We start from the raw sequence: 25,320 nt of genomic DNA, 5'->3' as shown, positions 1-25,320 counted from the left end.
TCTATTATATAGTCATTACACGCAGAGGGATCTATTATATAGAGTCAATACACACAGAGGGATCTATTATATAGAGTCAATACACACAGAGGTATCTATTATATAGAGTCATTACACACAGAGGGATCTATTATATAGAGTCATTACACACAGAGGGATCTATTATATAGAGTCATTACACACAGAGGGATCTATTATATAGAGTCATTACACACAGATGGATCTATTATATAGAGTCATTACACAGAGGGATCTATTACATAGAGTCATTACACACAGAGGGATCTATTATATAGAGTCATTACACACAGAGTGATCTATTATATAGAGTCATTACACACAGAGGGATCTATTATATAGAGTCATTACACACACAGGGATCTATTATATAGAGTCAGTACACGCAGAGGGATCTATTATATAGAGTCATTGCACGCAGAGGGATCTATTATATAGAGTCATTACACGCAGAGTGATCTATTATATAGAGTCATTACACACAGAGGGATCTATTATATAGAGTCATTACACACAGAGTGATCTATTATATAGAGTCATTACACACAGAGGGATCTATTATATAGAGTCATTACACGCAGAGGGATCTATTATATAGAGTCATTACACGCAGAGGGATCTATTATATAGAGTCATTACACACAGAGTGATCTATTATATAGAGTCATTACACACAGAGGGATCTATTATATAGAGTCACTACACACAGAGGGATCTATTATATAGAGTCATTACACACAGAGTGATCTATTATATAGAGTCATTACACACAGAGGGATCTATTATATAGAGTCATTACACGCAGAGGGATCTATTATATAGAGTCATTACACACAGAGTGATCTATTATATAGAGTCATTACACACAGAGGGATCTATTATATAGAGTCACTACACACAGAGGGATCTATTATATAGAGTCATTACACACAGAGTGATCTATTATATAGAGTCATTACACGCAGAGGGATCTATTATATAGAGTCATTACACACAGAGGGATCTATTATATAGAGTCATTACACACAGAGGGATCTATTATATAGAGTCATTACACACAGAGGGATCTATTATATAGAGTCATTACACACAGAGGGATCTATTATATAGAGTCATTACACACAGAGGGATCTATTATATAGAGTCATTACACACAGAGGGATCTATTATATAGAGTCATTACACACAGAGTGATCTATTATATAGAGTCATTACACACAGAGGGATCTATTATATAGAGTCATTACACATAGAAGGATCTATTATATAGAGTCATTACACATAGAGTGATCTATTATTTAGAGTCATTACACACAGAGTGATCTATTATATAGTCATTACACACAGAGGGATCTATTATATAGAGTCATTACACGCAGAGGGATCTATTATATAGAGTCATTACACACAGAGGTATCTATTATATAGAGTCATTACACACAGAGGGATCTATTGTATAGAGCCATTACACACAGAGGGATCTATTATATAGTCATTACACGCAGAGGGATCTATTATATAGAGTCATTACACACAGAGGTATCTATTATTTAGAGACATTACACACAGAGGGATCTATTATATAGAGTCATTACACACAGAGGGATCTTTTATGTAGAGTCAATACACACAGAGGTATCTATTATATAGAGCCATTACACACAGAGGGATCTATTATATAGTCATTACACGCAGAGGGATCTATTATATAGAGTCATTACACACAGAGGGATCTATTATATAGAGTCAATGCACACAGAGGGATCTATTATATAGAGTCATTACACACAGAGGGATCTATTATATAGAGTCATTACACACAGAGGGATCTATTATATAGAGTCATTACACACAGAGGGATCTATTATATAGAGTCATTACACACAGAGTGATCTATTATATAGAGTCATTACACACAGAGGGATCTATTATATAGAGTCATTACACACAGAGGGATCTATTATATAGAGTCATTACACACAGAGGGATCTATTATATAGAGTCATTACACACAGAGTGATCTATTATATAGAGTCATTACACACAGAGGGATCTATTATATAGAGTCATTACACACGGAAGGATCTATTATATAGAGTCATTACACATAGAGTGATCTATTATATAGAGTCATTACACACAGAGTGATCTATCATATAGTCATTACACACAGAGGGATCTATTATATAGAGTCATTACACGCAGAGGGATCTATTATATAGAGTCATTACACACAGAGGGATCTATTATATAGAGCCATTACACACAGAGGGATCTATTATATAGTCATTACACGCAGAGGGATCTATTATATAGAGTCATTACACACAGAGGGATCTATTATATAGAGACATTACACACAGAGGGATCTATTATATAGAGTCATTACACACAGAGGGATCTATTATATAGAGTCAATACACACAGAGGTATCTATTATATAGAGCCATTACACACAGAGGGATCTATTATATAGTCATTACACGCAGAGGGATCTATTATATAGAGTCATTACACACAGAGGGATCTATTATATAGAGTCAATACACACAGAGGTATCTATTATATAGAGTCATTACACACAGAGGGATCTATTATATAGAGTCATTAAACACAGAGGGATCTATTATATAGAGTCATTACACACAGAGGGATCTATTATATAGAGTCATTACACACAGAGGGATCTATTATATAGAGTCATTACACAGAGGGATCTATTACATAGAGTCATTACACACAGAAGGATCTATTATATAGAGTCATTACACACAGAGGGATCTATTATATAGAGTCATTACACACAGAGGGATCTATTATATAGAGTCATTACACAGAGGGATCTATTACATAGAGTCATTACACACAGAAGGATCTATTATATAGAGTCATTACACACAGAGGGATCTATTATATAGAGTCATTACACACAGAGGGATCTATTATATAGAGTCATTACACAGAGGGATCTATTACATAGAGTCATTACACACAGAGGGATCTATTATATAGAGTCATTACACGCAGAGTGATCTATTATATAGAGTCATTAAACGCAGAGTGATCTATTATATAGAGTCATTACACACAGAGGGATCTATTATATAGAGTCATTACACACAGAGTGATCTATTATATAGAGTCATTACACACAGAGTGATCTATTATATAGAGTCATTACACACAGAGGGATCTATTATATAGTCATTACACACAGAGGGATCTATTATATAGAGTCATTACACACAGAGTGATCTATTATATAGAGTCATTACACACAGAGTGATCTATTATATAGAGTCATTACACACAGAGTGATCTATTATATAGAGTCATTACACACAGAGTGATCTATTATATAGAGTCATTACACGCAGAGTGATCTATTATATAGAGTCATTACACGCAGAGTGATCTATTATATAGAGTCATTACACACAGAGGGATCTATTATATAGAGTCATTACACACAGAGTGATCTATTATATAGAGTCATTACACACAGAGTGATCTATTATATAGAGTCATTACACACAGAGGGATCTATTATATAGTCATTACACACAGAGGGATCTATTATATAGAGTCATTACACACAGAGTGATCTATTATATAGAGTCATTACACACAGAGTGATCTATTATATAGAGTCATTACACACAGAGTGATCTATTATATAGAGTCATTACACACAGAGTGATCTATTATATAGAGTCATTACACACAGAGGGATCTATTATATAGAGTCATTACACACAGAGGGATCTATTATATAGAGTCATTACACGCAGAGGGATCTATTATATAGAGTCATTACACGCAGAGGGATCTATTATATAGAGTCATTACACACAGAGTGATCTATTATATAGAGTCATTACACGCAGAGGGATCTATTATATAGAGTCATTACACGCAGAGGGATCTATTATATAGAGTCATTCCAGACCGAAGGATCTATTATTTAGAGTGATTACACGCAGAGGGATCTATTATATAGAGTCACTACAGACAGAGGATCTATTATATAGAGTCATTACACACAGAAGGATCTATTATATAGAGTGATTACACACAGAGGGATCTATTATATAGAGTCATTGCACACAGAGGGATCTATTATACAGAGTGATTACACACAGAGGGATCTATTATATAGAGTGATTACACACAGAGGGATCTATTATATAGAGTCATTACACACAGAGGGATCTATTATATAGAGTCATTACATGCAGAGGGATCTATTATTTAGAGTCATTACACGCAGAGGGATCTATTATATAGAGTCATTACACGCAGAGGGATCTATTATATAGAGTCATTACACACAGAGTGATCTATTATATAGAGTCATTACACACAGAGGGATCTATTATATAGAGTCATTACACACAGAGGGATCTATTATATAGAGTCATTACACGCAGAGGGATCTATTATATAGAGTCATTACACGCAGAGGGATCTATTATATAGAGTCATTACACGCAGAGGGATCTATTATATAGAGTCATTACACACAGAGTGATCTATTATATAGAGTCATTACACGCAGAGGGATCTATTATATAGAGTTAGTACACGCAGAGGGATCTATTATATAGAGTCATTACAGACAGAGGGATCTATTATTTAGAGTGATTACACGCAGAGGGATCTATTATATAGAGTCATTACAGACAGAGGGATCTATTATATAGAGTCATTACACACAGAAGGATCTATTATATAGAGTGATTACACACAGAGGGATCTATTATATAGAGTCATTGCACACAGAGGGATCTATTACACAGAGTGATTACACACAGAGGGATCTATTATATAGAGTGATTTCACACAGAGGGATCTATTATATAGAGTCATTACACACAGAGGGATCTATTATATAGAGTCATTACACACAGAGGGATCTATTATATAGAGTCATTACACACAGAGGGATCTATTATATAGAGTCATTACACACGGAAGGATCTATTATATAGAGTCATTACACATAGAGTGATCTATTATATAGAGTCATTACACACAGAGTGATCTATTATATAGTCATTACACACAGAGGGATCTATTATATAGAGTCATTACATGCAGAGGGATCTATTATATAGAGTCATTACACACAGAGGGATCTATTATATAGAGCCATTACACACAGAGGGATCTATTATATAGTCATTACACGCAGAGGGATCTATTATATAGAGTCATTACACACAGAGGGATCTATTATATAGAGACATTACACACAGAGGGATCTATTATATAGAGTCATTACACACAGAGGGATCTATTATATAGAGTCATTACACACAGAGGGATCTATTATATAGAGTCATTACACACAGAGTGATCTATTATATAGAGTCATTACACACAGAGGGATCTATTATATAGAGTCATTACACACGGAAGGATCTATTATATAGAGTCATTACACATAAAGTGATCTATTATATAGAGTCATTACACACAGAGTGATCTATTATATAGTCATTACACACAGAGGGATCTATTATATAGAGTCATTACACGCAGAGGGATCTATTATATAGAGTCATTACACACAGAGGGATCTATTATATAGAGCCATTACACACAGAGGGATCTATTATATAGTCATTACACGCAGAGGGATCTATTATATAGAGTCATTACACACAGAGGGATCTATTATATAGAGACATTACACACAGAGGGATCTATTATATAGAGTCATTACACACAGAGGGATCTATTATATAGAGTCAATACACACAGAGGTATCTATTATATAGAGCCATTACACACAGAGGGATCTATTATATAGTCATTACACGCAGAGGGATCTATTATATAGAGTCATTACACACAGAGGGATCTATTATATAGAGTCAATACACACAGAGGTATCTATTATATAGAGTCATTACACACAGAGGGATCTATTATATAGAGTCATTACACACAGAGGGATCTATTATATAGAGTCATTACACACAGAGGGATCTATTATATAGAGTCATTACACACAGAGGGATCTATTATATAGAGTCATTACACAGAGGGATCTATTACATAGAGTCATTACACACAGAAGGATCTATTATATAGAGTCATTACACACAGAGGGATCTATTATATAGAGTCATTACACACAGAGGGATCTATTATATAGAGTCATTACACAGAGGGATCTATTACATAGAGTCATTACACACAGAGGGATCTATTATATAGAGTCATTACACGCAGAGTGATCTATTATATAGAGTCATTACACGCAGAGTGATCTATTATATAGAGTCATTACACACAGAGGGATCTATTATATAGAGTCATTACACAAAGTGTGATCTATTATATAGAGTCATTACACACAGAGTGATCTATTATATAGAGTCATTACACACAGAGGGATCTATTATATAGTCATTACACACAGAGGGATCTATTATATAGAGTCATTACACACAGAGTGATCTATTATATAGAGTCATTACACACAGAGTGATCTATTTTATAGAGTCATTACACGCAGAGTGATCTATTATATAGAGTCATTACACGCAGAGGGATCTATTACACAGAGTGATTACACACAGAGGGATCTATTATATAGAGTGATTACACACAGAGGGATCTATTATATAGAGTGATTTCACACAGAGGGATCTATTATATAGAGTCATTACACACAGAGGGATCTATTATATAGAGTCATTACACACAGAGGGATCTATTATATAGAGTCATTACACACAGAGGGATCTATTATATAGAGTCATTACACACGGAAGGATCTATTATATAGAGTCATTACACATAGAGTGATCTATTATATAGAGTCATTACACACAGAGTGATCTATTATATAGTCATTACACACAGAGGGATCTATTATATAGAGTCATTACACGCAGAGGGATCTATTATATAGAGTCATTACACACAGAGGGATCTATTATATAGAGCCATTACACACAGAGGGATCTATTATATAGTCATTACACGCAGAGGGATCTATTATATAGAGTCATTACACACAGAGGGATCTATTATATAGAGACATTACACACAGAGGGATCTATTATATAGAGTCATTACACACAGAGGGATCTATTATATAGAGTCATTACACACAGAGGGATCTATTATATAGAGCCATTACACACAGAGGGATCTATTATATAGTCATTACACGCAGAGGGATCTATTATATAGAGTCATTACACACAGAGGGATCTATTATATAGAGACATTACACACAGAGGGATCTATTATATAGAGTCATTACACACAGAGGGATCTATTATATAGAGTCATTACACACAGAGGGATCTATTATATAGAGTCATTACACACGGAAGGATCTATTATATAGAGTCATTACACATAAAGTGATCTATTATATAGAGTCATTACACACAGAGTGATCTATTATATAGTCATTACACACAGAGGGATCTATTATATAGAGTCATTACACGCAGAGGGATCTATTATATAGAGTCATTAAACACAGAGGGATCTATTATATAGAGCCATTACACACAGAGGGATCTATTATATAGTCATTACACGCAGAGGGATCTATTATATAGAGTCATTACACACAGAGGGATCTATTATATAGAGACATTACACACAGAGGGATCTATTATATAGAGTCATTACACACAGAGGGATCTATTATATAGAGTCAATACACACAGAGGTATCTATTATATAGAGCCATTACACACAGAGGGATCTATTATATAGTCATTACACGCAGAGGGATCTATTATATAGAGTCATTGCACACAGAGGGATCTATTATATAGAGTCAATACACACAGAGGTATCTATTATATAGAGTCATTACACACAGAGGGATCTATTATTTAGAGTCATTACACACAGAGGGATCTATTATATAGAGTCATTACACACAGAGGGATCTATTATATAGAGTCATTACACACAGAGGGATCTATTATATAGAGTCATTACACAGAGGGATCTATTACATAGAGTCATTACACACAGAAGGATCTATTATATAGAGTCATTACACACAGAGGGATCTATTATATAGAGTCATTACACACAGAGGGATCTATTATATAGAGTCATTACACAGAGGGATCTATTACATAGAGTCATTACACACAGAGGGATCTATTATATAGAGTCATTACACGCAGAGTGATCTATTATATAGAGTCATTACACGCAGAGTGATCTATTATATAGAGTCATTACACACAGAGGGATCTATTATATAGTCATTACACACAGAGTGATCTATTATATAGAGTCATTACACACAGAGTGATCTATTATATAGAGTCATTACACACAGAGGGATCTATTATATAGTCATTACACACAGAGGGATCTATTATATAGAGTCATTACACACAGAGTGATCTATTATATAGAGTCATTACACACAGAGTGATCTATTATATAGAGTCATTACACACAGAGTGATCTATTATATAGAGTCATTACACACAGAGTGATCTATTATATAGAGTCATTACACGCAGAGTGATCTATTATATAGAGTCATTACACGCAGAGTGATCTATTATATAGAGTCATTACACACAGAGGGATCTATTATATAGAGTCATTACACACAGAGTGATCTATTATATAGAGTCATTACACACAGAGTGATCTATTATATAGAGTCATTACACACAGAGGGATCTATTATATAGTCATTACACACAGAGGGATCTATTATATAGAGTCATTACACACAGAGTGATCTATTATATAGAGTCATTACACACAGAGTGATCTATTATATAGAGTCATTACACACAGAGTGATCTATTATATAGAGTCATTACACACAGAGTGATCTATTATATAGAGTCATTACACACAGAGGGATCTATTATATAGAGTCATTACACACAGAGGGATCTATTATATAGAGTCATTACACGCAGAGGGATCTATTATATAGAGTCATTACACGCAGAGGGATCTATTATATAGAGTCATTACACACAGAGTGATCTATTATATAGAGTCATTACACGCAGAGGGATCTATTATATAGAGTCATTACACGCAGAGGGATCTATTATATAGAGTCATTACAGACAGAAGGATCTATTATTTAGAGTGATTACACGCAGAGGGATCTATTATATAGAGTCACTACAGACAGAGGATCTATTATATAGAGTCATTACACACAGAAGGATCTATTATATAGAGTGATTACACACAGAGGGATCTATTATATAGAGTCATTGCACACAGAGGGATCTATTATACAGAGTGATTACACACAGAAGGATCTATTATATAGAGTGATTACACACAGAGGGATCTATTATATAGAGTCATTACACACAGAGGGATCTATTATATAGAGTCATTACATGCAGAGGGATCTATTATTTAGAGTCATTACACGCAGAGGGATCTATTATATAGAGTCATTACACGCAGAGGGATCTATTATATAGAGTCATTACACACAGAGTGATCTATTATATAGAGTCATTACACACAGAGTGATCTATTATATAGAGTCATTACACACAGAGTGATCTATTATATAGAGTCATTACACACAGAGTTATCTATTTTATAGAGTCATTACACGCAGAGTGATCTATTATATAGAGTCATTACACATAGAGTGATCTATTATATAGAGTCATTACACACAGAGTGATCTATTATATAGTCATTACACACAGAGGGATCTATTATATAGAGTCATTACACGCAGAGGGATCTATTATATAGAGTCATTACACAGAGGGATCTATTATATAGAGCCATTACACACAGAGGGATCTATTATATAGTCATTACACGCAGAGGGATCTATTATATAGAGTCAATACACACAGAGGTATCTATTATATAGAGTCATTACACACAGAGGGATCTATTATATAGAGTCATTAAACACAGAGCGATCTATTATATAGAGTCATTACACACAGAGGGATCTATTATATAGAGTCATTACACACAGAGGGATCTATTATATAGAGTCATTACACAGAGGGATCTATTACATAGAGTCATTACACACAGAAGGATCTATTATATAGAGTCATTACACACAGAGGGATCTATTATATAGAGTCATTACACACAGAGGGATCTATTATATAGAGTCATTACACAGAGGGATCTATTACATAGAGTCATTACACACAGAAGGATCTATTATATAGAGTCATTACACACAGAGGGATCTATTATATAGAGTCATTACACACAGAGGGATCTATTATATAGAGTCATTACACAGAGGGATCTATTACATAGAGTCATTACACACAGAGGGATCTATTATATAGAGTCATTACACGCAGAGTGATCTATTATATAGAGTCATTACACGCAGAGTGATCTATTATATAGAGTCATTACACACAGAGGGATCTATTATATAGAGTCATTACACACAGAGTGATCTATTATATAGAGTCATTACACACAGAGTGATCTATTATATAGAGTCATTACACACAGAGTGATCTATTATATAGAGTCATTACACACAGAGTGATCTATTATATAGAGTCATTACACGCAGAGTGATCTATTATATAGAGTCATTACACGCAGAGTGATCTATTATATAGAGTCATTACACACAGAGGGATCTATTATATAGAGTCATTACACACAGAGTGATCTATTATATAGAGTCATTACACACAGAGTGATCTATTATATAGAGTCATTACACACAGAGGGATCTATTATATAGTCATTACACACAGAGGGATCTATTATATAGAGTCATTACACACAGAGTGATCTATTATATAGAGTCATTACACACAGAGTGATCTATTATATAGAGTCATTACACACAGAGTGATCTATTATATAGAGTCATTACACACAGAGTGATCTATTATATAGAGTCATTACACACAGAGGGATCTATTATATAGAGTCATTACACACAGAGGTATCTATTATATAGAGTCATTACACGCAGAGGGATCTATTATATAGAGTCATTACACGCAGAGGGATCTATTATATAGAGTCATTACACACAGAGTGATCTATTATATAGAGTCATTACACGCAGAGGGATCTATTATATAGAGTCATTACACGCAGAGGGATCTATTATATAGAGTCATTACAGACAGAAGGATCTATTATTTAGAGTGATTACACGCAGAGGGATCTATTATATAGAGTCACTACAGACAGAGGATCTATTATATAGAGTCATTACACACAGAAGGATCTATTATATAGAGTGATTACACACAGAGGGATCTATTATATAGAGTCATTGCACACAGAGGGATCTATTATACAGAGTGATTACACACAGAGGGATCTATTATATAGAGTGATTACACACAGAGGGATCTATTATATAGAGTCATTACACACAGAGGGATCTATTATATAGAGTCATTACATGCAGAGGGATCTATTATTTAGAGTCATTACACGCAGAGGGATCTATTATATAGAGTCATTACACGCAGAGGGATCTATTATATAGAGTCATTACACACAGAGGGATCTATTATATAGAGTCATTACACGCAGAGGGATCTATTATATAGAGTCATTACACACAGAGTGATCTATTATATAGAGTCATTACACGCAGAGGGATCTATTATATAGAGTCAGTACACGCAGAGGGATCTATTATATAGAGTCATTACAGACAGAGGGATCTATTATTTAGAGTGATTACACGCAGAGGGATCTATTATATAGAGTCATTACAGACAGAGGGATCTATTATATAGAGTCATTACACACAGAAGGATCTATTATATAGAGTGATTACACACAGAGGGATCTATTATATAGAGTCATTGCACACAGAGGGATCTATTACACAGAGTGATTACACACAGAGGGATCTATTATATAGAGTGATTTCACACAGAGGGATCTATTATATAGAGTCATTACACACAGAGGGATCTATTATATAGAGTCATTACACACAGAGGGATCTATTATATAGAGTCATTACACACAGAGGGATCTATTATATAGAGTCATTACACACGGAAGGATCTATTATATAGAGTCATTACACATAGAGTGATCTATTATATAGAGTCATTACACACAGAGTAATCTATTATATAGTCATTACACACAGAGGGATCTATTATATAGAGTCATTACACGCAGAGGGATCTATTATATAGAGTCATTACACACAGAGGGATCTATTATATAGAGCCATTACACACAGAGGGATCTATTATATAGTCATTACACGCAGAGGGATCTATTATATAGAGTCATTACACACAGAGGGATCTATTATATAGAGACATTACACACAGAGGGATCTATTATATAGAGTCATTACACACAGAGGGATCTATTATATAGAGTCATTACACACAGAGGGATCTATTATATAGAGTCATTACACACAGAGTGATCTATTATATAGAGTCATTACACACAGAGGGATCTATTATATAGAGTCATTACACACGGAAGGATCTATTATATAGAGTCATTACACATAAAGTGATCTATTATATAGAGTCATTACACACAGAGTGATCTATTATATAGCCATTACACACAGAGGGATCTATTATATAGAGTCATTACACGCAGAGGGATCTATTATATAGAGTCATTACACACAGAGGGATCTATTATATAGAGCCATTACACACAGAGGGATCTATTATATAGTCATTACACGCAGAGGGATCTATTATATAGAGTCATTACACACAGAGGGATCTATTATATAGAGACATTACACACAGAGGGATCTATTATATAGAGTCATTACACACAGAGGGATCTATTATATAGAGTCAATACACACAGAGGTATCTATTATATAGAGCCATTACACACAGAGGGATCTATTATAGAGTCATTACACGCAGAGGGATCTATTATATAGAGTCATTACACACAGAGGGATCTATTATATAGAGTCAATACACACAGAGGTATCTATTATATAGAGTCATTACACACAGAGGGATCTATTATATAGAGTCATTACACACAGAGGGATCTATTATATAGAGTCATTACACACAGAGGGATCTATTATATAGAGTCATTACACACAGAGGGATCTATTATATAGAGTCATTACACAGAGGGATCTATTACATAGAGTCATTACACACAGAAGGATCTATTATATAGAGTCATTACACACAGAGGGATCTATTATATAGAGTCATTACACACAGAGGGATCTATTATATATAGTCATTACACAGAGGGATCTATTACATAGAGTCATTACACACAGAGGGATCTATTATATAGAGTCATTACACGCAGAGTGATCTATTATATAGAGTCATTACACGCAGAGTGATCTATTATATAGAGTCATTACACACAGAGGGATCTATTATATAGAGTCATTACACAAAGAGTGATCTATTATATAGAGTCATTACACACAGAGTGATCTATTATATAGAGTCATTACACACAGAGGGATCTATTATATAGTCATTACACACAGAGGGATCTATTATATAGAGTCATTACACACAGAGTGATCTATTATATAGAGTCATTACACACAGAGTGATCTATTATATAGAGTCATTACACACAGAGTGATCTATTATATAGAGTCATTACACACAGAGTGATCTATTTTATAGAGTCATTACACGCAGAGTGATCTATTATATAGAGTCATTACACGCAGAGGGATCTATTACACAGAGTGATTACACACAGAGGGATCTATTATATAGAGTGATTACACACAGAGGGATCGATTATATAGAGTGATTTCACACAGAGGGATCTATTATATAGAGTCATTACACACAGAGGGATCTATTATATAGAGTCATTACACACAGAGGGATCTATTATATAGAGTCATTACACACAGAGGGATCTATTATATAGAGTCATTACACACGGAAGGATCTATTATATAGAGTCATTACACATAGAGTGATCTATTATATAGAGTCATTACACACAGAGTGATCTATTATATAGTCATTACACACAGAGGGATCTATTATATAGAGTCATTACACGCAGAGGGATCTATTATATAGAGTCATTACACACAGAGGGATCTATTATATAGAGCCATTACACACAGAGGGATCTATTATATAGTCATTACACGCAGAGGGATCTATTATATAGAGTCATTACACACAGAGGGATCTATTATATAGAGACATTACACACAGAGGGATCTATTATATAGAGTCATTACACACAGAGGGATCTATTATATAGAGTCATTACACACAGAGGGATCTATTATATAGAGTCATTACACACAGAGTGATCTATTATATAGAGTCATTACACACAGAGGGATCTATTATATAGAGTCATTACACACGGAAGGATCTATTATATAGAGTCATTACACATAAAGTGATCTATTATATAGAGTCATTACACACAGAGTGATCTATTATATAGTCATTACACACAGAGGGATCTATTATATAGAGTCATTACACGCAGAGGGATCTATTATATAGAGTCATTACACACAGAGGGATCTATTATATAGAGCCATTACACACAGAGGGATCTATTATATAGTCATTACACGCAGAGGGATCTATTATATAGAGTCATTACACACAGAGGGATCTATTATATAGAGACATTACACACAGAGGGATCTATTATATAGAGTCATTACACACAGAGGGATCTATTATATAGAGTCAATACACACAGAGGTATCTATTATATAGAGCCATTACACACAGAGGGATCTATTATATAGTCATTACACGCAGAGGGATCTATTATATAGAGTCATTGCACACAGAGGGATCTATTATATAGAGTCAATACACACAGAGGTATTTATTATATAGAGTCATTACACACAGAGGGATCTATTATATAGAGTCATTACACACAGAGGGATCTATTATATAGAGTCATTACACACAGAGGGATCTATTATATAGAGTCATTACACACAGAGGGATCTATTATATAGAGTCATTACACAGAGGGATCTATTACATAGAGTCATTACACACAGAAGGATCTATTATATAGAGTCATTACACACAGAGGGATCTATTATATAGAGTCATTACACACAGAGGGATCTATTATATAGAGTCATTACACAGAGGGATCTATTACATAGAGTCATTACACACAGAGGGATCTATTATATAGAGTCATTACACGCAGAGTGATCTATTATATAGAGTCATTACACGCAGAGTGATCTATTATATAGAGTCATTACACACAGAGGGATCTATTATATAGAGTCATTACACACAGAGTGATCTATTATATAGAGTCATTACACACAGAGTGATCTATTATATAGAGTCATTACACACAGAGGGATCTATTATATAGTCATTACACACAGAGGGATCTATTATATACAGTCATTACACACAGAGTGATCTATTATATAGAGTCATTACACACAGAGTGATCTATTATATAGAGTCATTACACACAGAGTGATCTATTATATAGAGTCATTACACACAGAGTGATCTATTTTATAGAGTCATTACACGCAGAGTGATCTATTATATAGAGTCATTACACGCAGAGTGATCTATTATATAGAGTCATTACACACAGAGGGATCTATTATATAGAGTCATTACACACAGAGTGATCTATTATATAGAGTCATTACACACAGAGTGATCTATTATATAGAGTCATTACACACAGAGGGATCTATTATATAGTCATTACACACAGAGGGATCTATTATATAGAGTCATTACACACAGAGTGATCTATTATATAGAGTCATTACACACAGAGTGATCTATTATATAGAGTCATTACACACAGAGTGATCTATTATATAGAGTCATTACAGACAGAGTGATCTATTATATAGAGTCATTACACACAGAGGGATCTATTATATAGAGTCATTACACACAGAGGGATCTATTATATAGAGTCATTACACGCAGACTGATCTATTATATAGAGTCATTACACTCAGAGGGATCTATTATATAGAGTCATTACACACAGAGTGATCTATTATATAGAGTCATTACACGCAGAGGGATCTATTATATAGAGTCATTACACGCAGAGGGATCTATTATATAGAGTCATTACAGACAGAAGGATCTATTATTTAGAGTGATTACACGCAGAGGTATCTATTATATAGAGTCACTACAGACAGAGGATCTATTATATAGAGTCATTACACACAGAAGGATCTATTATATAGAGTGATTACACACAGAGGGATCTATTATATAGAGTCATTGCACACAGAGGGATCTATTATACAGAGTGATTACACACAGAGGGATCTATTATATAGAGTGATTACACACAGAGGGATCTATTATATAGAGTCATTACACACAGAGGGATCTATTATATAGAGTCATTACATGCAGAGGGATCTATTATTTAGAGTCATTACACGCAGAGGGATCTATTATATAGAGTCATTACACGCAGAGGGATCTATTATATAGAGTCATTACACACAGAGTGATCTATTATATAGAGTCATTACACACAGAGGGATCTATTATATAGAGTCATTACACACAGAGGGATCTATTATATAGAGTCATTACACGCAGAGGGATCTATTATATAGAGTCATTACACGCAGAGGGATCTATTATATAGAGTCATTACACGCAGAGGGATCTATTATATAGAGTCATTACACACAGAGTGATCTATTATTTAGAGTGATTACACGCAGAGGGATCTATTATATAGAGTCATTACAGACAGAGGGATCTATTATATAGAGTCATTACACACAGAAGGATCTATTATATAGAGTGATTACACACAGAGGGAACTATTATATAGTCATTGCACACAGAGGGATCTATTACACAGAGTGATTACACACAGAGGGATCTATTATATAGAGTGATTTCACACAGAGGGATCTATTATATAGAGTCATTACACACAGAGGGATCTATTATATAGAGTCATTACACACAGAGGGATCTATTATATAGAGTCATTACATGCAGAGGGATCTATTATATAGAGTCATTACACGCAGAGTGATCTATTATATAGAGTCATTACACGCAGAGTGATCTATTATATAGAGTCATTACACACAGAGGGATCTATTATATAGAGTCATTACACACAGAGTGATCTATTATATAGAGTCATTACACACAGAGTGATCTATTATATAGAGTCATTACACACAGAGGGATCTATTATATAGTCATTACACACAGAGGGATCTATTACATAGAGTCATTACACACAGAGTGATCTATTATATAGAGTCATTACACACAGAGTGATCTATTATATAGAGTCATTACACACAGAGTGATCTATTATATAGAGTCATTACACACAGAGTTATCTATTTTATAGAGTCATTACACGCAGAGTGATCTATTATATAGAGTCATTACACGCAGAGTGATCTATTATATAGAGTCATTACACACAGAGGGATCTATTATATAGAGTCATTACACACAGAGTGATCTATTATATAGAGTCATTACACACAGAGTGATCTATTATATAGAGTCATTACACACAGAGGGATCTATTATATAGTCATTACACACAGAGGGATCTATTATATAGAGTCATTACACACAGAGTGATCTATTATATAGAGTCATGACACACAGAGTGATCTATTATATAGAGTCATTACACACAGAGTGATCTATTATATAGAGTCATTACACACAGAGTGATCTATTATATAGAGTCATTACACACAGAGGGATCGATTATATAGAGTCATTACACACAGAGGGATCTATTATATAGAGTCATTACACGCAGAGGGATCTATTATATAGAGTCATTACACGCAGAGGGATCTATTATATAGAGTCATTGCACACAGAGTGATCTATTATATAGAGTCATTACACGCAGAGGGATCTATTATATAGAGTCATTACACGCAGAGGGATCTATAATATAGAGTCATTACAGACAGAAGGATCTATTATTTAGAGTGATTACACGCAGAGGGATCTATTATATAGAGTCACTACAGACAGAGGATCTATTATATAGAGTCATTACACACAGAAGGATCTATTATATAGAGTGATTACACACAGAGGGATCTATTATATAGAGTCATTGCACACAGAGGGATCTATTATACAGAGTGATTACACACAGAGGGATCTATTATATAGAGTGATTACACACAGAGGGATCTATTATATAGAGTCATTACACACAGAGGGATCTATTATATAGAGTCATTACATGCAGAGGGATCTATTATTTAGAGTCATTACACGCAGAGGGATCTATTATATAGAGTCATTACATGCAGAGGGATCTATTATATAGAGTCATTACACACAGAGTGATCTATTATATAGAGTCATTACACACAGAGGGATCTATTATATAGAGTCATTACACACAGAGGGATCTATTATATAGAGTCATTACACGCAGAGGGATCTATTATATAGAGTCATTACACGCAGAGGGATCTATTATATAGAGTCATTACACGCAGAGGGATCTATTATATAGAGTCATTACACACAGAGTGATCTATTATATAGAGTCATTACACGCAGAGGGATCTATTATATAGAGTCATTACACGCAGAGGGATCTATTATATAGAGTCATTACAGACAGAGGGATCTATTATTTAGAGTGATTACACGCAGAGGGATCTATTACATAGAGTCATTACAGACAGAGGGATCTATTATATAGAGTCATTACACACAGAAGGATCTATTATATAGAGTGATTACACACAGAGGGAACTATTATATAGAGTCATTGCACACAGAGGGATCTATTACACAGAGTGATTACACACAGAGGGATCTATTATGTAGAGTGATTTCACACAGAGGGATCTATTATATAGAGTCACTACACACAGAGGGATCTATTATATAGAGTCATTACACACAGAGGGATCTATTATATAGAGTCATTACATGCAGAGGGATCTATTATATAGAGTCATTACACGCAGAGGGATCTATTATATAGAGTCATTACACACAGAGGGATCTATTATATAGAGTGATTACACACAGAGGGATCTATTATATAGAGTGATTACACGCAGAGGGATCTATTATATAGAGTCATTACACACAGAGGGATCTATTATATAGAGTGATTACACGCAGAGGGATCTATGATATAGAGTCATTACAGATAGAGGGATCTGTTATATAGTGTCACTACACACAGAAGGATCTATTATATAGAGTGATTACACGCAGAGGGATCTATTATATAGCGTCATTACACGCAGAGGGATCTATTATATAGAGTGATTACACACAGAGTGATCTATTATATAGAGTCATTACACACAGAGGGATCTATTATATAGAGTCATTACACACAGAGGTATCTATTATATAGAGTCATTACACACAGAGGGATCTATTGTATAGAGCCATTACACACAGAGGGATCTATTATATAGTCATTACACGCAGAGGGATCTATTATATAGAGTCATTACACACAGAGGTATCTATTATTTAGAGACATTACACACAGAGGGATCTATTATATAGAGTCATTACACACAGAGGGATCTTTTATGTAGAGTCAATACACACAGAGGTATCTATTATATAGAGCCATTACACACAGAGGGATCTATTATATAGTCATTACACGCAGAGGGATCTATTATATAGAGTCATTACACACAGAGGGATCTATTATATAGAGTCAATATACACAGAGGTATCTATTATATAGAGTCATTACACACAGAGGGATCTATTATATAGAGTCATTACACACAGAGGGATCTATTATATAGAGTCATTACACACAGAGGGATCTATTATATAGAGTCATTACACACAGAGTGATCTATTATATAGAGTCATTACACACAGAGGGATCTATTATATAGAGTCATTACACACAGAGGGATCTATTATATAGAGTCATTACACACAGAGGGATCTATTATATAGAGTCATTACACACAGAGTGATCTATTATATAGAGTCATTACACACAGAGTGATCTATTATATAGTCATTACACACAGAGGGATCTATTATATAGAGTCATTACACGCAGAGGGATCTATTATATAGAGTCATTACACACAGAGGGATCTATTATATAGAGCCATTACACACAGAGGGATCTATTATATAGTCATTACACGCAGAGGGATCTATTATATAGAGTCATTACACGCAGAGGGATCTATTATATAGAGTGATTACACACAGAGGGATCTATTATATAGAGTCATTGCACACAGAGGGATCTATTATATAGAGTAATTACACGCAGAGGGATCTATTATATAGAGTCATTACAGACAGAGTGATCTATTATATACAGTCATTACACTCAGAGGGATCTATTATATAGAGTCATTACACGCAGAGTGATCTATTATATAGAGTCATTACACACAGAGGGATCTATTATATAGAGTCATTACACGCTGAGGGATCTATTATATAGAGTCATTACACGCAGAGGGTTCTATTATATAGAGTCATTACACGCAGAGGGGTCTATTATATAGAGTCATTACACACAGAGGGATCTATTAAATAGAGTCATTACACACAGAGGGATCTATTATATAGAGTCATTGCACACAGAGGGATCTATTATATAGAGTGATTACACGCAGAGCGATCTATTATAAAGAGTCATTACACGCAGAGGGATCTATTATATAGAGTCATTACACGCAGAGGGATCTACTATATAGAGTCATTACACACAGAGGGATCTATTATAGAGAGTCATTACACGCAGAGCGATCTATTATATAGAGTCATTATACACAGAGTGATCTATTATAAAGAGTCATTACACGCAGAGGGATCTATTATATAGAGTCATTACACGCAGAGCGATCTATTATATAGAGTCATTACACACAGAGGGATCTGTTATATAGAGTCATTACACGCAGAGGGATTTATTATATAGAGTCATTACACGCAGAGGGATCTATTAAATAGAGTCATTACACGCAGAGCGATCTATTATATAGAGTCATTACACACAGAGGGATCTATTATATAGAGTCATTACACGCAGAGCGATCTATTATATAGAGTCATTACACACAGAGGGATCTATTATATACAGTCATTACACACAGAGGGATCTATTAAATAGAGCCATTACACACAGAGGGATCTATTATATAGAGTCATTACACGCTGAGGGATCTATTATATAGAGTCATTACACGCAGAGGAATCTATTATATAGAGTCATTACACACAGAGGGATCTATTATATAGAGTCATTACACGCAGAGGGATCTATTATATAGAGTCATTACACGCAGAGCGATCTATTATATAGAGTCATTACACACAGAGGGATCTATTATATAGAGTCATTACACACAGAGCGATCTATTATATAGAGTCATTACACGCAGAGGGATCTATTATATAGAGTCATTACACACAGGGATATATTATATAGAGTCATTACACGCAGAGCGATCTATTATATAGAGTCATTTCACCCAGAGGGTTCTATTATATAGAGTCATTACACCCAGAGGGATCTATTATATAGAGTCATTACACGCAGAGGGATCTATTATATAGAGTCATTAAACGCAGAGGGATCTATTATATAGAGTCATTACACGCAGAGGGATCTATTATATAGAGTCATTACACGCAGAGGGATCTATTATATAGAGTCATTACACGCAGAGCGATCTATTATATAGAGCCATTACACACAGAGGGATCTATTATATAGTCATTACACGCAGAGGGATCTATTATATAGAGTCATTACACACAGAGGGATCTATTATATAGAGTCAATACACACAGAGGTATTTATTATATAGAGTCATTACACACAGAGGGATCTATTATATAGAGTCATTACACACAGAGGGATCTATTATATAGAGTCATTACACACAGAGGGATCTATTATATAGAGTCATTACACACAGAGGGATCTATTATATAGAGTCATTACACAGAGGGATCTATTACATAGAGTCATTACACACAGAAGGATCTATTATATAGAGTCATTACACACAGAGGGATCTATTATATAGAGTCATTACACACAGAGGGATCTATTATATAGAGTCATTACACAGAGGGATCTATTACATAGAGTCATTACACACAGAGGGATCTATTATATAGAGTCATTACACGCAGAGTGATCTATTATATAGAGTCATTACACGCAGAGTGATCTATTATATAGAGTCATTACACACAGAGGGATCTATTATATAGAGTCATTACACACAGAGTGATCTATTATATAGAGTCATTACACACAGAGTGATCTATTATATAGAGTCATTACACACAGAGGGATCTATTATATAGTCATTACACACAGAGGGATCTATTATATACAGTCATTACACACAGAGTGATCTATTATATAGAGTCATTACACACAGAGTGATCTATTATATAGAGTCATTACACACAGAGTGATCTATTATATAGAGTCATTACACACAGAGTGATCTATTTTATAGAGTCATTACACGCAGAGTGATCTATTATATAGAGTCATTACACGCAGAGTGATCTATTATATAGAGTCATTACACACAGAGGGATCTATTATATAGAGTCATTACACACAGAGTGATCTATTATATAGAGTCATTACACACAGAGTGATCTATTATATAGAGTCATTACACACAGAGGGATCTATTATATAGTCATTACACACAGAGGGATCTATTATATAGAGTCATTACACACAGAGTGATCTATTATATAGAGTCATTACACACAGAGTGATCTATTATATAGAGTCATTACACACAGAGTGATCTATTATATAGAGTCATTACAGACAGAGTGATCTATTATATAGAGTCATTACACACAGAGGGATCTATTATATAGAGTCATTACACACAGAGGGATCTATTATATAGAGTCATTACACGCAGACTGATCTATTATATAGAGTCATTACACTCAGAGTGATCTATTATATAGAGTCATTACACACAGAGGGATCTATTATATAGAGTCATTACACACAGAGGGATCTATTATATAGAGTCATTACACGCAGACTGATCTATTATATAGAGTCATTACACACAGAGTGATCTATTATATAGAGTCATTACACGCAGAGGGATCTATTATATAGAGTCATTACACGCAGAGGGATCTATTATATAGAGTCATTACAGACAGAAGGATCTATTATTTAGAGTGATTACACGCAGAGGTATCTATTATATAGAGTCACTACAGACAGAGGATCTATTATATAGAGTCATTACACACAGAAGGATCTATTATATAGAGTGATTACACACAGAGGGATCTATTATATAGAGTCATTGCACACAGAGGGATCTATTATACAGAGTGATTACACACAGAGGGTTCTATTATATAGAGTGATTACACACAGAGGGATCTATTATATAGAGTCATTACACACAGAGGGATCTATTATATAGAGTCATTACATGCAGAGGGATCTATTATTTAGAGTCATTACACGCAGAGGGATCTATTATATAGAGTCATTACACGCAGAGGGATCTATTATATAGAGTCATTACACACAGAGTGATCTATTATATAGAGTCATTACACACAGAGGGATCTATTATATAGAGTCATTACACACAGAGGGATCTATTATATAGAGTCATTACACGCAGAGGGATCTATTATATAGAGTCATTACACGCAGAGGGATCTATTATATAGAGTCATTACACGCAGAGGGATCTATTATATAGAGTCATTACACACAGAGTGATCTATTATTTAGAGTGATTACACGCAGAGGGATCTATTATATAGAGTCATTACAGACAGAGGGATCTATTATATAGAGTCATTACACACAGAAGGATCTATTATATAGAGTGATTACACACAGAGGGAACTATTATATAGTCATTGCACACAGAGGGATCTATTACACAGAGTGATTACACACAGAGGGATCTATTATATAGAGTGATTTCACACAGAGGGATCTATTATATAGAGTCATTACACACAGAGGGATCTATTATATAGAGTCATTACACACAGAGGGATCTATTATATAGAGTCATTACATGCAGAGGGATCTATTATATAGAGTCATTACACGCAGAGTGATCTATTATATAGAGTCATTACACGCAGAGTGATCTATTATATAGAGTCATTACACACAGAGGGATCTATTATATAGAGTCATTACACACAGAGTGATCTATTATATAGAGTCATTACACACAGAGTGATCTATTATATAGAGTCATTACACACAGAGGGATCTATTATATAGTCATTACACACAGAGGGATCTATTACATAGAGTCATTACACACAGAGTGATCTATTATATAGAGTCATTACACACAGAGTGATCTATTATATAGAGTCATTACACACAGAGTGATCTATTATATAGAGTCATTACACACAGAGTTATCTATTTTATAGAGTCATTACACGCAGAGTGATCTATTATATAGAGTCATTACACGCAGAGTGATCTATTATATAGAGTCATTACACACAGAGGGATCTATTATATAGAGTCATTACACACAGAGTGATCTATTATATAGAGTCATTACACACAGAGTGATCTATTATATAGAGTCATTACACACAGAGGGATCTATTATATAGTCATTACACACAGAGGGATCTATTATATAGAGTCATTACACACAGAGTGATCTATTATATAGAGTCATGACACACAGAGTGATCTATTATATAGAGTCATTACACACAGAGTGATCTATTATATAGAGTCATTACACACAGAGTGATCTATTATATAGAGTCATTACACACAGAGGGATCGATTATATAGAGTCATTACACACAGAGGGATCTATTATATAGAGTCATTACACGCAGAGGGATCTATTATATAGAGTCATTACACGCAGAGGGATCTATTATATAGAGTCATTACACACAGAGTGATCTATTATATAGAGTCATTACACGCAGAGGGATCTATTATATAGAGTCATTACACGCAGAGGGATCTATAATATAGAGTCATTACAGACAGAAGGATCTATTATTTAGAGTGATTACACGCAGAGGGATCTATTATATAGAGTCACTACAGACAGAGGATCTATTATATAGAGTCATTACACACAGAAGGATCTATTATATAGAGTGATTACACACAGAGGGATCTATTATATAGAGTCATTGCACACAGAGGGATCTATTATACAGAGTGATTACACACAGAGGGATCTATTATATAGAGTGATTACACACAGAGGGATCTATTATATAGAGTCATTACACACAGAGGGATCTATTATATAGAGTCATTACATGCAGAGGG

At 34.3% G+C, this 25,320-nt stretch overlaps 1 protein-coding gene across 1 annotated transcript in view; it reads right to left on the bottom strand.

Moving 5' to 3' along the window:
- The window catches only part of ATP6V1B1 (ATPase H+ transporting V1 subunit B1), a 379,213-nt gene that overhangs the window by 231,462 nt on the left and 122,431 nt on the right, over positions 1–25,320 (bottom strand). The gene's annotated exons all lie outside the window — the stretch shown is intronic.

The sequence above is a fragment of the Phyllobates terribilis genome, unplaced genomic scaffold, assembly GCF_046119375.1.
Source record: "Phyllobates terribilis strain yellow unplaced genomic scaffold, ASM4611937v1 Scaffold_1__5_contigs__length_1240528914, whole genome shotgun sequence".
Taxonomy (NCBI): domain Eukaryota; kingdom Metazoa; phylum Chordata; class Amphibia; order Anura; family Dendrobatidae; genus Phyllobates; species Phyllobates terribilis.
The sequence above is the reverse complement of the archived record's forward strand: the minus strand, read 5'-3'. Positions and strand labels throughout refer to the sequence as shown.